Below are 14121 nucleotides of genomic sequence, written 5' to 3' on the forward strand. Positions count from 1 at the left end.
TCTTACAAAGAGCACCAAACAATCATACTCTGCTCAGCTCAGCCACAGTCTCTGCCCAGGAGTGGAATAGGGAGGAACCACGAAGCTCAGAGATAAAATACATTGGCAGAGCTAGACTAGAGAAACTTCCATCATTCAGTGACTAGAACTAAATAAAACTATGGGCCTGACTCTCCCATGTCATGCTGGTGTAATTCCACTGAAGTCATGGAGTTAGATTGGTTAATGGAGTGGAGAATTAGGCCCATATATGTGACTCTGCCCCCAGAGTCCCTGTGTGACCTTAGGCAAGTCACGTAATCGCTTTCTGCCTCAGTTTCTCCATCTGTAAAGTGGGAATCATAATCTCCCACCTTTGTTCGTCTTTTCTATTTGAACTGTAGGCTCTTTGTGGGCAGGTATTGTCTCTCACTATGCCTTTGTACAGCACCTGGAGACACAACCTTGGTTGGGAGATTCTAGTTGCTACCGTTAATACAGTTAGTTAATAACAATAACCCCCACACACACCAAACTTCATTCAGCATTCACTCCTGTGACTGGTGCCTAGGCACCACAATGCAGGGGGCTATATAAATGCAGAAAATAGATGAGAGTAGATAATTAGCTAAAGGGTTTGTCTAGCAGTCAAGGAATCAAACCCTGAGTGGGGTGATAATTTCAGATGGGCTGAATGTTAAGCACCCAATGACCTCAGTTACAATGCCTGCCCAAAAGAAACATCTCTCTAAATATCAACTTGTTTTTCTTAATGTTTACAGGAAGGACAGGAATAGACTTGCTTTATGCTCCAGAAGGCTCCGATAAACCCTTCTCACATAACATATTTCTAGTGCCCTTTTACAATCAATATTTCTCCAGCCCTTGCCAGCTAATAAAAGGATGGGGTGATAAATCAGATATTGTCCTTGGTCAAAAATTGTCACCACTAGAGATACACCAGGGCCCTGACAGTAAAATGCAAGTGTATCCAAAATAAGGGATAAAAATAAAATTTCTCCTTCTAGAAGTTCAGCTGGGTACAGTAGCGTGCTCTTCTCTCTGAGTCAGCGCAGAATTGGTGCCCAGCATGGGGCTAGGAGATGCTGAGCCACTGCAGGGGCCATCTCTTAGATTAAATGAATTCTTGACTATTTGTGGTGGTTGTTGCAATTGGCTCTTTGTTTGTTAAATTAGGAATGTAAGCCTTTCAAGAAGACAAAGCTATGCCAGCATGGAATCGCTTGTAGCTGACACTAGATCTCACTGGAGCCGGAATGGTAACATTTCAGCCTGTCCCTGGGGGGGGGACCCTGGAGACCATTGGGCCTCCTGCAGTTGCAAGTTTGACAGTGTAGCTGGAACTGACTTTGAGTTGCCTTGGCGTAAAACTGAGATCAGAATCATGCCTGGCACTCTTTCGTATATCCTTTACCAACGCACCAACATTTTCAAATGCCCAACAAACTGTTGGTTCATAGTGGATATATTCAGCTATTAAAAGAAATTGTCACATGCATCAAGTTTTAACCCTTGGTTATCCAGGCATAATCTGGGATGTGGGGTCCTGTAGCAATTGCATATATTTGTCTATGGGTGGAACACCAATAAATGGAGTTTAATAACAGATCTCAGGAATGGTCAACTTTTTGTGGTGTGCTTCAGCTGTAAGCTTTGAAAATCTGCCAAGTAACCCTGTTATGAATTCAATGCAGAGAAGTCTCCGTTGTTTGCAGTCAAGAGAGTCTACGCATTCTAAAAATAGTAGAGTATCCCTGGAAGCTGTTCTGCAAAGCTTAAAAAATATAGAAAAATAACGATATTTTTTAAGAATACTAGTTCAAAATGCTAACTCAGGACCAGGTTCTGATCCAGTTTACACCCTGAATCAGGAGTAGCTCCAGGGAAATCCATGGCTTACACTTGTATAGAACCAGACATGAGATCAGAATTAAGCCCTCATTTATAGACCCTGCTTCTGGTGCCCTTGAAGTCACTGAATTCGATGAGAGCAAGAATGAGGTTTTACATACAAGTGGACTAAAGGGACCAGATCCTAAACTGGTGTAAATGGGCAGAGCTGCACAGCCCCGTTGACTTCCCCAGAGCGCTGCCCATTTACACTACTTGTGGATCTATCCCCAAAATGACAAATGACTATTTATTATTTGTATTGCAGTGGCACCGAAAGGCCACGATCGATGCCCAGTTGTGCAAGGTGCTGTGCACACATATAATAGTAGGGGAATCATTTCTCTCTGAGACAGCATTGAATCAATGTCCCAGTGGAGCAGTAAGGGTCAGCTCTCAGGTGAGATGTAAGATCAATGTGCTGACCCCAAGATGCTTTTCATAAGACACGGGGTATCTGTTAACAATGCATGTGCTGGCCAAATTCTCCCTCCCTGAAATTCTCTTGGAAGTTCAGTCTCCTTCTTCTCCTGCAGGGAGGCCCTGCACTGACATACAGCTGCTGAGTCCCATCTCATAGGTGGCTAGAGTGATTCTTGTGTCCATGAAGCATGTGGACAAGATAGGCACTCATAGATAGATAGATACTAAGGTCAGAAGGGACCATTATGATCATCTAGTCTGACCTCCTGCACAACGCAGGCCACGGAATTTCACCCACCCACTCCTGCGAAAAACCTCTCACCTATGTCTGAGCTATTGAAGTCCTCAAATCGTAGTTTAAAGACTTCAAGGAGCAGAGAATCCACTCAATATAGCTGAGACGTTATCATTGCAGCTAAAAAGCCGTTGGTCCAAAACTGTGTTGGGACTTGCCAGTAAAACAGTCAGAGAAACCGCAATGAGGAAAGGTTGGTAGTTTGAGGCTAGAATGCATTTTCTGTCCCCCCAGTTCCACTGAGACGCTTTCCGTGACCTAGTGAAAAGCCAAAGCAGAGCAATTGCCTTTTGAAACAAGTGGCACGAGGCAACAGCTCAGTTTCATTATGTTTTTCCTTCAGGTAGCGATAAAGGTGGATTTCCCACTGGGCTGCTTTGATCTCACCCTTTAAACAGTCCATTCTGAAGCACCCAGCCCTCTTATTAATCGACTTTCCCAACCATGGTTGTGGATCCTAATGCTCTGTGTTTATATTCCAGCTCGGGGCTGGCATCAAAGCATCACTGTGGGAAATTCTCCAGCAGGATGGGACGAATGATCCATAAAACAGATATGCTTTCAGAGGAGCATCACAGTCGTTCAACTGACACAACCCTGGCCTACAGTCTTTGGTGTTCTTTGTTTTGATTGGCTGGCCATTGTGAGTATTCAGCCTCTTCGATGAAAGTGGGGTGAGGGCCCAATAAAATTGTACAATACTGGAAAAGTCAGGACCCTACTATGTTGTTGTTTTGCATTTTTTTGTACAGCTGCCAGGCTGTGACAGGCGCTCTACAGAACCAATCAGAAGGCATGGTCCCTGCTTGACACGCTCATGTTAGAAGTGACACAACAAGTCAAAGTAAAAAACAAAAAGAGGGAGAGAAAGGACAGGGGTTGCAATAATAATTTCACACAGTTGCTTGGGTGCAGCATGCACCTGTCTTGATTCCATTCAAAGTAAAGCTTTTGTCTTTTTTACTGATCCTTTTTTTTACTAAATAACTTGCAGGTGGCGGATCACAGAGGCTACCAATGTATGATGAATGCAGCACTATAGTGCCGGCATTTCGCAGATCCAGCTCTCCAGCTATCCGAGTCATCCTTCCTGAAAGGGAGTTCCTCCTCCTTATGCCAGGTGTGTTTGGCCCAATGAGCTCAAAGTGCCGTGTCACCTGTACAGATGCCCAAAAATGTTTTCGATAACAAAACTCTGTAAATTGCCTTTTACAGATGATGTATTTTTGAAGAGGGATTTTTAAAGCTATGATCAGTGAGATGCGCCCTCTGAGCTAGCCGAGCTGTGTGCCGCACAGAAGAGAGAGTTGGAACAAAGGTGATTTGTGTCACTTTTGCAGCTTCCCAACCCTGGCGGGGCTGGTTGGGAGCCAGTTCGGACCCGAGAGTAACTCAGAGCAGTCTCTACAGTCTCACCCAGATCTCTAGGGCCCCAGCAGCCAGGAATGGCCAGAGTGCAATGGCACTGTGGCTATGCCCCCTTTACACCAGGCATAGAACTGATTCATCAGCTCTGCACAACCCAGAAATTCCCCTTACCCTGGAGAAATTCTCAGGATGCTAGTTAAGCTGCCTTTACAGTCCTTTTCTCCCTCCAAAGCAGTGCAAAGGTGCTGTAGTAAGCTTAAAGTTGTGGCCTGAGATGTAAAATATAAATGAATCATGTAAAGTACATGCAATAAAAGGGCAGAAATCTCTGCGCCACACTGCAGAGCCTCCACCTACTTCCCAATCTGTAAACCAAGGTCCCTGAAATGGAAGCTGTTCCAGGGCAGAGTCTGAGGTGGGCGTTAACAGGAGCAAATGGGGCCCATAAAGAAGGTGCCAGTGGCTGGCACAAGGTCATGGTCTGGTGGCTGATTAAGCACCATCACCTCTGGAGCTTCTTTTCAGCAGATGGAATCCAAATGTCCCGGTGTGGGGAAAAAATCCCTCTGTCCATTTAGAGTGTATCCTGTAATGTAGACATGTCATATTACTCTTGATATCCGCTCACATTGCTACTAATAGGACTGGAAGATGATCTCTTGAGATGACTTTTCATGCTGTCTGCGGCTCTATGGGAAATTTCAGAAACCAGATATTGTCTATGGTGATAAAAGTCTGACACCTAATGGTCACATCCGATAGTGTAACACGAATAGAAATTGGCCAGCTATTCAGTTATGGGGGGGGAAACATATAGCATTTATTAAGGATGAAACCAGGAGGAGTCCACCGAAATTTAGGAGATATCTGTGGAGATTACTCTTGTAATCTACAGAAAATTAGATACTTTCTATGTTTTTTAAACCTCCAACAGAATTTATAGCAGGATTATTTATATATGTGTGTATATGGAAGGAAAGAAAGAAAACCTTCTGATAGCTTTTTAACCTATTTATAGCATGTAATGGAGACTTATTCTCTTCTGATTTCTAGAGACAAGTCAAAATATAAGACTTATCTATAATGACAGAAACGGAAGAGGTTGCAACCAAATCTTTTGGCATTAAATTCTATTCCTAGGTTTTACTCTAATTCCAGGTGTGCAGGCTGCTAGCACCAATATAGGGAAGACTGAAAACAATACCTGATCCTGCCCCATACAAATTCTGGGCCCAATCTTGGGAGGTGTTGAATACTTTCAGCCCCCATTGGTGGTAATGAGAACAGAGGCTGTTCAGCACGTCATAGGATTGGATCCTGAAACACCAAAAGTAATAATTTTCCTTTGGATACACTTAGTAAGTACCATGTGCCTCTATTTTATTTTAAGTGGCATGTAAGGGCCATTTACATTGATTGATCCCTCTGTTGCAGTCGCAGTGAAGGTGCCAATGACGAACTGGGCCATGATGACTAAGAGTGGAAAGTCAGTGAAGCTATGCTGATTTCACCAGCTGAGGACCTGACCTCAATTCCCCTCCTCCCCCGACAGGTGGGCCTTCCAGGTCAGCAGTGAGGCACTCTGGGATAGAAGCTCACACTACCTCTGCTCCTGCTGTATCTCTCCTGCGAGTAAATGGAGATATTCAGTTTCCAAGGTTGTTCGCTGGCAGCTTTCACCAACGGTGAATTCACTCTTTAGAAAATTAGATCTGTCTCTTATAACCTCAAGGCCCCAGATGTGTCCCTTTAGCATTCATTAAATAACAACTTAACTTTACAATCAGTGATATTACTCCCTGACCTGATTGTTCTCCATCAGGCCTGCTGAGTATAACCGGGTGGAAGGGATTTAACAATGTTTCAAAATGAGAAGGTGCAAGTGGGCATTATTTGGGGGCCATTCCTTGTCATTCCAACCCACAAAATTACAGTGTTTATAACAATCCTGGAGAACTGATGCAGTTCTTTGTTTGTTGCCAGCTGATGTCCCCTGGTGTTCAGAGCAGTGGGCTGTGCTTCCCACATTAGTGGGAAGCAAGTTAGATCCACACACAAGTTTTGCAACAAAACCAGGGGGAACATCTCTTCTGGGTTTCGCCATAAAGCCAAAACGTGCACCAGTTTTACTGCAAAGTTTGCTGAGTCTCATGAACCTTGGTTGACAGCCATCCAAACCTATAGCCCCAAGTTCTGAGTAAACCCAGGGGTCAGTTATAGCTTCAACTTGGAACCATACAAAACCATATAATTTTATACCGTTTCCACCCCCAAACTCAATTACCTGGGCTGGATTTCACTTTTTAAAGGTTTGTTTGAACCTGAAATTCAAAGTGAAACTCTGCGAATGTAAACCTACCAGGAAAAATAGTTCACGCAAGCCCCACAGACTGAGATTGGCAAGTTTCACACTGCTCTCAACACAGCTATATGCTTGTGCATTGCACAGTATAGGAACCCTTAATGGTCTGAATGAAACAGGAGCCTGGTAGAAGTGTGTGGGTTTTAACAAGTGTCACTATGAGAAATATAATTGGACATGGAGCCACAGGTTACCTAACATCAGGAGAAACCGCCAGGTGATTCTTTTTTCATGTCTTTTCAGCCTTGTCCTTTTTCTGTCTGAAAAAAAGCCATTTTCAATGCTCCAGGCTCAACCCTGGATAATCCATATACAGAAGCAGCTTTAGTGTCTAATGCATCACCCCATATAAGCAGAGCCCCCTGCAATGAGCTGCAAATGAAATAGTCAGATCCTGTGGTCAGGAGAATGTTCCATTTTGAAAACACTGACATTTTCGTTCTAGTAATTTTAACAAGGGTGCCAATTAGTGCTAATCAGTTTTGTCATCTGTCCCTGAGGGAACTGGGCTGAGAGCACTGGCCTCATTTGCATATACATTATTGATCAGAAAGACAAATGACCCTTAAGGGGACCTCAGGAAGTGGCTTGGTTGATCTCTCAAGTCAAGGGATGTGCAATGTGGCAATTCACCCAGCAGAGTCGTAAAATCCTGCCACAGCTCTCTAGTGCTTGGTAACTGCAGAGTGCTGTCAGTCAACAAGCAATTTCTATGCAGCTCCCAGGGAAAGGTGTGTGTGCAAGAACAGTGCTGCAGTCATTTAGGTTTTTATCTTAAAAAGTGTATGTATGTGCAAATCGAACTGGCACATTTCCAACGGGGTGCACAAACATTGAGTCCTTCCTCCTTTCTCACATGGCTTTGGAGGGAAGGACGTGTCATGCAGAGAGCATACCTTAGGGCTTGGCTACACTTGTAAGTTAGAGTGCATTAAAGCAGCCCCAGGCACCATAACTCATGACCCATCCACACTAGCAGGGCACTTAGAGCGTCTGGACTCTGCAGCTGGAGCGCTCCTGGTAATCCACCTCCACGAGAAGCATAACGCTTGCTGTGCCTCGGCTGAAACGCCCCAGCGTCAGTGTGAGTGAGGTGTTGCATTACTGAGCTCTGATCGGCCTCCGGAAACATCCCATAATCCCCTTAAGTCAAGTGGTCACTCTTCTCACTGTTTTGGAATCGGCTGTAGGAATGCGGATATGCCCTTTCAAAGCTCTGTTTCTGACAGCCGGCTGCTTATCTGCTCTGGGACAGAGCAAACCATTACTGTGGAGTGTTGCTTGTTGTGAGTATGTGTGAGAGAGAGGTGGGGGGGGTGAGAGAGGTCTGCTGGTGTCTGAACTTACAAGACAGCATGCTGACATGCTCTCAGCCCCCCAAAAACCCACTCTCTCTCCCCCACATACACACAACACACTCCCTGTCACACTCCACCCCTGACCATTTGAAAAGCACGTTGCAGCCACTTGCATGCTGGGATAGCTACCACAATGCACTGCTCTCTGTGGCACTGCAAGAGCTGCTAATGTGGCCACGCCAGTGCGCTTGACTCTGACAGTGTGGTCACACTGCAGCGCTTTCCCTACTGCGCTCTCCGAGGGCTGGTTTAACTCACAGCACTCTACATCTGCAAATGTAGCCATGCCCTTAGTCACCACTGAGCTACAGGCTCGGCGGTTAGGGATGAGGGAAGCTTATTAGAAGCTTTGTCTGGGTGGGGTTTTGTAGAAGGTGCCTTTTAGAAAGCTTGTTCAGCCAAGCAATCTCTGAATTTAAAAACACATTATATATGCCAAAAGAAACACTGAACATTCAGTGAGTTTTATTTCCCCGGCTTCAGCTATCATAGGGTAGGAGGAAGTTAATATGGGAGGCTGTAACCATACATGCCAGCCTGAGTTGGCATCTCATCAGATTTTTCAAACAAATCAGGGTTGGGGCTGGTCATTAGTTAGATGGGAGACATCTAAAGAAACGTCAGGAAGTGGCATTAGTTTCCCAGGAAATGGCATGCTTCTCTCTGAAGTAATATTGAAATAATATCCCTGGTCTCTAGAAGTGCCCTCTTTTGGGTGAAATAGAGAACCAACATCTTGTCCACACAGGGGTTCCAGTTCTCATCTACCCACACCCAGTCCAGACATTTGCATGCTCCAAAGTGAGTGCAAAGGTGTGTGCTCATGCTACTAGATCACAACTGGAGCATGTCACACCAACATTTGCATGGTGCAAAGACTTAACAAGGTGCAGGGCAACAGCAAATTGGACGAGTGGTCATTAAAGTTCCAGTGGCACTTTTTGCAAGAGTAGGAATCTTCATCATTGGGGATTTTTAAAGAGCAGATTGGACAGACACCTGTCAGGGATGGTCTAGGCCTGCCTTGAGTGCAGGGGACTGGACTAGATGAACTCTCGAGGTCCCTTCCAGTTCTATGATTCTATGATACACAGTCCCACTCATCAACATACACGCATGACTCCCCCTGACTTTGTTCTCTCTCACACATTTTGTTTGCTTCCCTGCTCTCCCTCTCACTACATCACAGAGTGTCTTGCTCATTCTTGCCTTTGATGCCTGGGCTGCTCCACTGGCTCTTCACTCCCGGTGTCCCTCTCTAGCTGTTTGATAACGTTAGAATTGCAGACAAAGCCCTGAAGTTTCAGCTCTGTGCAGCTGCGCCAGCAAAGGCCCTTCAAAGCTTGTGGATTGGAGGGAGCAGAGCCGCACGCTTCCCTGGCATCTGGACGGCACAGAGGAGGGATTAGGACGGAAGAATCCAATGCACCGCTACAGACTAGGGACCGAATGGCTCGGCAGCAGTTCTGCAGAAAAGGACCTAGGGGTTACAGTGGATGAGAAGCTGGATATGAGTCAACAGTGTGCCCTTGTAGCCAAGAAGGCCAATGGCATTTTGGGATGTATAAGTAGGGGCATAGCGAGCAAATCGAGGGACGTGATCGTTCCCCTCTATTCGACATTGGTGAGGCCTCATCTGGAGTACTGTGTCCAGTTTTGGGCCCCACACTACAAGAAGGATGTGGAAAAATTGGAGAGAGTCCAGCGGAGGGCAACAAAAATGATTAGGGGACTGGAACACATGACTTACGAGGAGAAGCTGAGGGAACTGGGATTGTTTAGTCTACAGAAGAGAAGAATGAGGGGAGATTTGACAGCTGCTTTCAACTACCTGAAAGGGAGTTCCAAAGAGGATGGATCTAGACTATTCTCAGTGGTAGCGGATGACAGGACAAGGAGTGATGGTCTCAAGTTGCAGTGGGGGAGGTTTAGGTTGGATATTAGGAAAAACTTTTTCACTATGAGGGTGGTGAAGCACTGGAATGCGTTACCTAGGGAGCTGGTGGAATCTCCTTCCTTAGATATTTTTAAGGTCAGGCTTGACAAAGCCCTGGCTGGGATGATTTAATTGGGGATCGGTCCTGCTTTGAGGAGGGAGTTGGACTAGATGACCTCCTGAGGTCCCTTCCAACCCTGATATTCTATGATTCTATTCTATTCTATGAGGAGCCATAAGCCTTCATGTCCTGACCAAATTCTAGCTATCGTATTGTACCTAGCTAAACCTCCCCTCCAATTTCAGTTATACTTTCTATCCTAAACTCTATTGTGTCATTGCAATATGCTGTCAGGCAGCTGACAAGTTCCATCCAGAGGTGGCAGCATTTCAGTTGTGGTCATGCAATCTCTATCCAAAATGCACAGCATGCTTTGTAATCTTTGAATAAAAAAAGGTTAGAGAAAATGATTGTGTGATATGATTATTAAGAGGAGTAGGGTCTGATTCTGACCTCATTTACGTTAGTGTAAATCAACAGCAACTCTCCTGAAATTAATGGAGTAACACTGGTGTTAAAAAAGTGGAAGAGCGGAGAATCAGGGCCATTGTGTCAGGCTAGCATTGTGCAGCAGATTGATGGCACAGCCACTAGATGTCACTCCGTTTTAAGACTGTGATTGAAAATTTTAGATTTTTTCTCTTTTCTATTGACATGTATTTGAGGGGGGCTGAGGTATCTGTAAAATTTGCAGCATTTCCTGCATTCATGTTAGATCTTCACTGTGTGGTTTTGGTAACATGCATACCAAATACTGCATGTTTCATCAGATGAATTTGTAGTGAATGCTAATTGTTGTGAAGCATCATACAAATATTTATGCTCTGTGAAATTGAGTGTATTGGAAAATAAATCAAGGTGGCATGCTGGCCCTTTCATCTGTGGGAAACTAAAGAGAACTGACATACATTTGAAGATATTATTAACAGGAGTGTCATATGTGAGACACGGGAGATAACTGTCCTGCTCTACTCAACACTGGTGAGGCCTCAGCTGGACTATTGTGTCCAGTTTGGGAAAGATGTGGACAATTTAGAGAGAGTCCACTGGAGAGCAACCAAAATGATAAAATGTTTAGAAAACTTCACCTATGAGGAAAGGTTTAAAAAATGGGGCATGTTTAGTCTTGAGAAAAGAAGACTAAGGAGGAACCAGATAGTCCTCAAATATGTTAAGGAAGGTTATAAAGAGGATGGTGATCAATTGTTCTCCATGTCCACTGAACGTAGGACCAGAAGTAATGGGCTTAATCTGCAGCAAGGGAGATTTAGGTTAGATATAAGGCAATCTTTCTAACTGTAAGGATAATTAAGTACTGGAATAAGTCACCAAGGGAGGTTGTGGAACCCCAGTCCTGGGTGTCTTTAAGAACAAGTTAGGCAAACGCCCGTCAGTGATAGCCTAGGTATACTTGGTCCTGCCACTGCATTGAGCTCTCAAGGGGGAGCTCTCAAGTTCCCTTCCAACCTTACATTTCTATGATATACAAACTGAAGGCAACTTTAATATTCTTTACATGAACATTGAAATTGGCCCATCATAAAAGAGTTGCTGGGCTTTTTGATCATTAAGGCCCCAATGAAGCAAAGCTTTTAAGCATGTACATAACTTTAAGTACGTGAGTGGCTGCACTGAAGTCATGGGTTGAATCAGGGACTTAACGGAAGTTCTTGCTCTCTTCTGAAAGTGTTACATCAGCTGTTCCGTTGTACAGTATCTTAACAGCAACAAATGCTCTAGAATTGCCTGCTCATTAATCCTGATGATATGTCTCCCTGTTCCTTTGTTCATAGGTTTCTAGATGCAGTGATTAGAAACTGAAGCCAAATTCTTTGCTGAGCCAGCCCAGGGGGAAGCTTTAAGCCCCCTATGAACCCTCCAGATTCAAAGTTTCTCCAGTGGCAAAAACAGTTCCCAGAATACCTATGGCTTTCTCCTCCTCAGTGCTGCTTGTGGCACTAGTCAGAATCGCTGTAACGGTATGTGCTATGCCCGGTCTCCTCCTACTCCCTGGTTCCGCCCTCAATATACCCCCTAGACCAGGGCTTGCTGCAGACAGGAACAAGGGTAGGGAGCAGAATCTCTCTTTGAGTTTTGTGCTTGCTTGCTTGGGGGTTGTTTGGTTTTAAGGATTTTTTTCCCTTGGCCAAGGGGTTTATATTACACTCCCAAGGGTCCATTAGCGTGAATTATTTTTTATCTTTGTATGCGACATTTTTCCTGGTCTTGGTAATAGCATCCGTGTATAAATGCACTGCACTGTGTGGGCCCAATCTTGCAAATTTAACACAAGTGAGTAGTCCTGCTGAACTCAGTTGGACAACTCAGGTGAGTAAAATTATATATGTGCATCAATATTTGCAAGATTGGGACTTTAGGCCCTGATCTTGAGATGAGTTCCACATAGGTGATTCTAGGCCCCAATCATGTAAAGATTTATGTATGTGCTTATCTTTAAACATGGCAGTAGCCTGGGACTACTCACCTGTGTAAGTATTTGCAGGTAGGGGGAGTGTCTTTTTTTGTAATTTTATTGCAAAATATCCATTATATATAGTTTAAAGTATTTTTTGTTCTAAAGCATATTTTTTCTATCTCATTTTCATCTGGTGTTGAAAAACATTTTAGGTTTTAACTCTTTCCAGTCTTTAAAAATATTATGTACATTTACAAGGAAAACATTACCTATTTGTTCAAGGAATATTCCATTATTCCTCTCTCTCTCTCTCTCTCTCTCTCTCTGATGAAGAGTGCAAACTGTAGTTTAGCTTTTGTTGGTTCCTTTTACACCTCCAGCTCATATCTTCTTCAAGCTGATTGTCCCTCCGCCCTTTTTTAGGCCTGCATAACAATGCAGAACAGAAAATGAACAGAGTAAAAAAGACGATAAATATAATCCTGAAACAGCACTGTCACTGCAACAATAGGGTTCTTTCACGGCTAAGAAAAAGGAACCAATAGTCCTCTTTATGAGCTGTCTGTTACTAGAAGGAGTGGTATTTCTGTCAGGGTGTTTCAGTGAGTTAAATAGGAGATGGCAGATGGTGTGGAGAAGACCCAGAGATAGCCACAGAGCTAGATGAGAAGTATAGCTTGAGCTAAAGGTCTTTGTTAAGTGCAGGGAGAGATAGGATTGGCTGGGAAAAAGGAAGAACTTAGAACAAGCACCGTATGATGATTTGCCTACATAAAGACACTACTGGTGGGGTCACTTGCAAATTTTGAACATGCCATCTTTAGATCAAGTCTGAGTCTCTCACTGCTTGAGCTATACATATGTATGTAAAGACTGGTTTCAGAGTAACAGCCATGTTAGTCTGTATTCGCAAAAAGAAAAGGAGTACTTGTGGCACCTTAAGAGACTAACCAATTTATCTGAGCAAAGATTGACACTCATAAATTCACCAAGTCCCAATCTAATACCTATTGAAGTGTCAGTAGGAAGAGGCCTGCTGACTTCAATTGGGCTTTGGATCAGGCCCCAAATGCATTAACGAAGTTGACCTCATGTTAACTCTTAAAAAAAAGAAAAGTTTACTTTTCTGAGAGGCAACTTGTTTCTATGGACACGAGCAGCACGTAGGGGTCTGTGACTGTCCAGAGATTAACCCCACAACTGAGGTGCTGGTGTTAATACAGCAGGCTCAAAGGAGACCTGCTAACATCCCCCACATGGGACACCTGCAGTGATGGAGCCAGGTATCAGCAACGTGCAAGGAACCCCGGGGGGGGGCACTGCTCGGGGCCAGAAGCAGAGAATCCGGTTCGCCACAGACGAGACGCAAGAAGAGGACTTCTTGCAGCCCAGGGAGGTCTTCACTTCAGGCTCTTGGGCTCGGAGAGGGGATTTTTCAGAAGGGCTCACGCCACCCGCCGGAGGGGGGAGAGGCAGGTTTTCCAGCGGGCTCCCCTCCCGTCTCGGGACCCAAACGAAGGGGCCGGATTCTGGAAATCTTTGGGCAGCTAAACGGGAACTGAGCCTCTCTTGAAAATCGGCTCCCCGCAGCCCCGAACAAAGGATGCCGCAGTCGTTGCCGGGTTCAGGCACGGGGGGGGCTGGGAGGTTTAGGAACCGGTGACTAGGGAGGGGGGCAGAGATTAAAGAGACGGAGACTGTCCCCCCCCCCCCCCGACCCTTAGCCTCCTGTACCACAGGGACCCCCCAGCAATTCGCCATCTGCAACCCCGGCCCCAGCGCACCCTCGGCGGGGGCAGAGTGGGCAGGGCTGGGGCAATGCACCCGCCTGCCTGCGCCGCCCCCCGGCTGGGGGCCCGGGCCCGGGCCCCGGCCCCGGCCCCTACCCGCCGCTCCGGCCCGCCAGGCCGCCGCCTCCCCCGGCGGAGCCCTGCGGCGCATGCCCCCCGCTCCCCGGGGGCAGGGGAGGAAGCGCCGCCCGGCGCCCGCCCCTGCACCAGCTCGGCGGGCAG

The 14121-nt window shown here is 45.5% G+C and overlaps 1 long non-coding RNA gene across 2 annotated transcripts; it reads right to left on the reverse strand.

Moving 5' to 3' along the window:
* Positions 1-5413: 5413 nt before the first annotated feature.
* LOC141999731 (uncharacterized) lies at positions 5414-14050 on the reverse strand. Of its 2 annotated transcripts, none has more exons than XR_012642062.1 (4): positions 13996-14050; positions 12379-12534; positions 6533-6598; positions 5414-5602 (listed from the first exon to the last, which is right to left on the reverse strand). It is a non-coding gene; the product is annotated as an uncharacterized LOC141999731 (long non-coding RNA). The 2 variants fall into 2 exon arrangements; XR_012642063.1 differs by lacking the exon at positions 13996-14050 and adding an exon at positions 13375-13535.
* Between the last annotated feature and the right edge of the window lie 71 nt (positions 14051-14121).

The sequence above is a fragment of the Natator depressus genome, chromosome 16 (assembly GCF_965152275.1).
Source record: "Natator depressus isolate rNatDep1 chromosome 16, rNatDep2.hap1, whole genome shotgun sequence".
Classification (NCBI taxonomy): Eukaryota; Metazoa; Chordata; order Testudines; family Cheloniidae; genus Natator; species Natator depressus.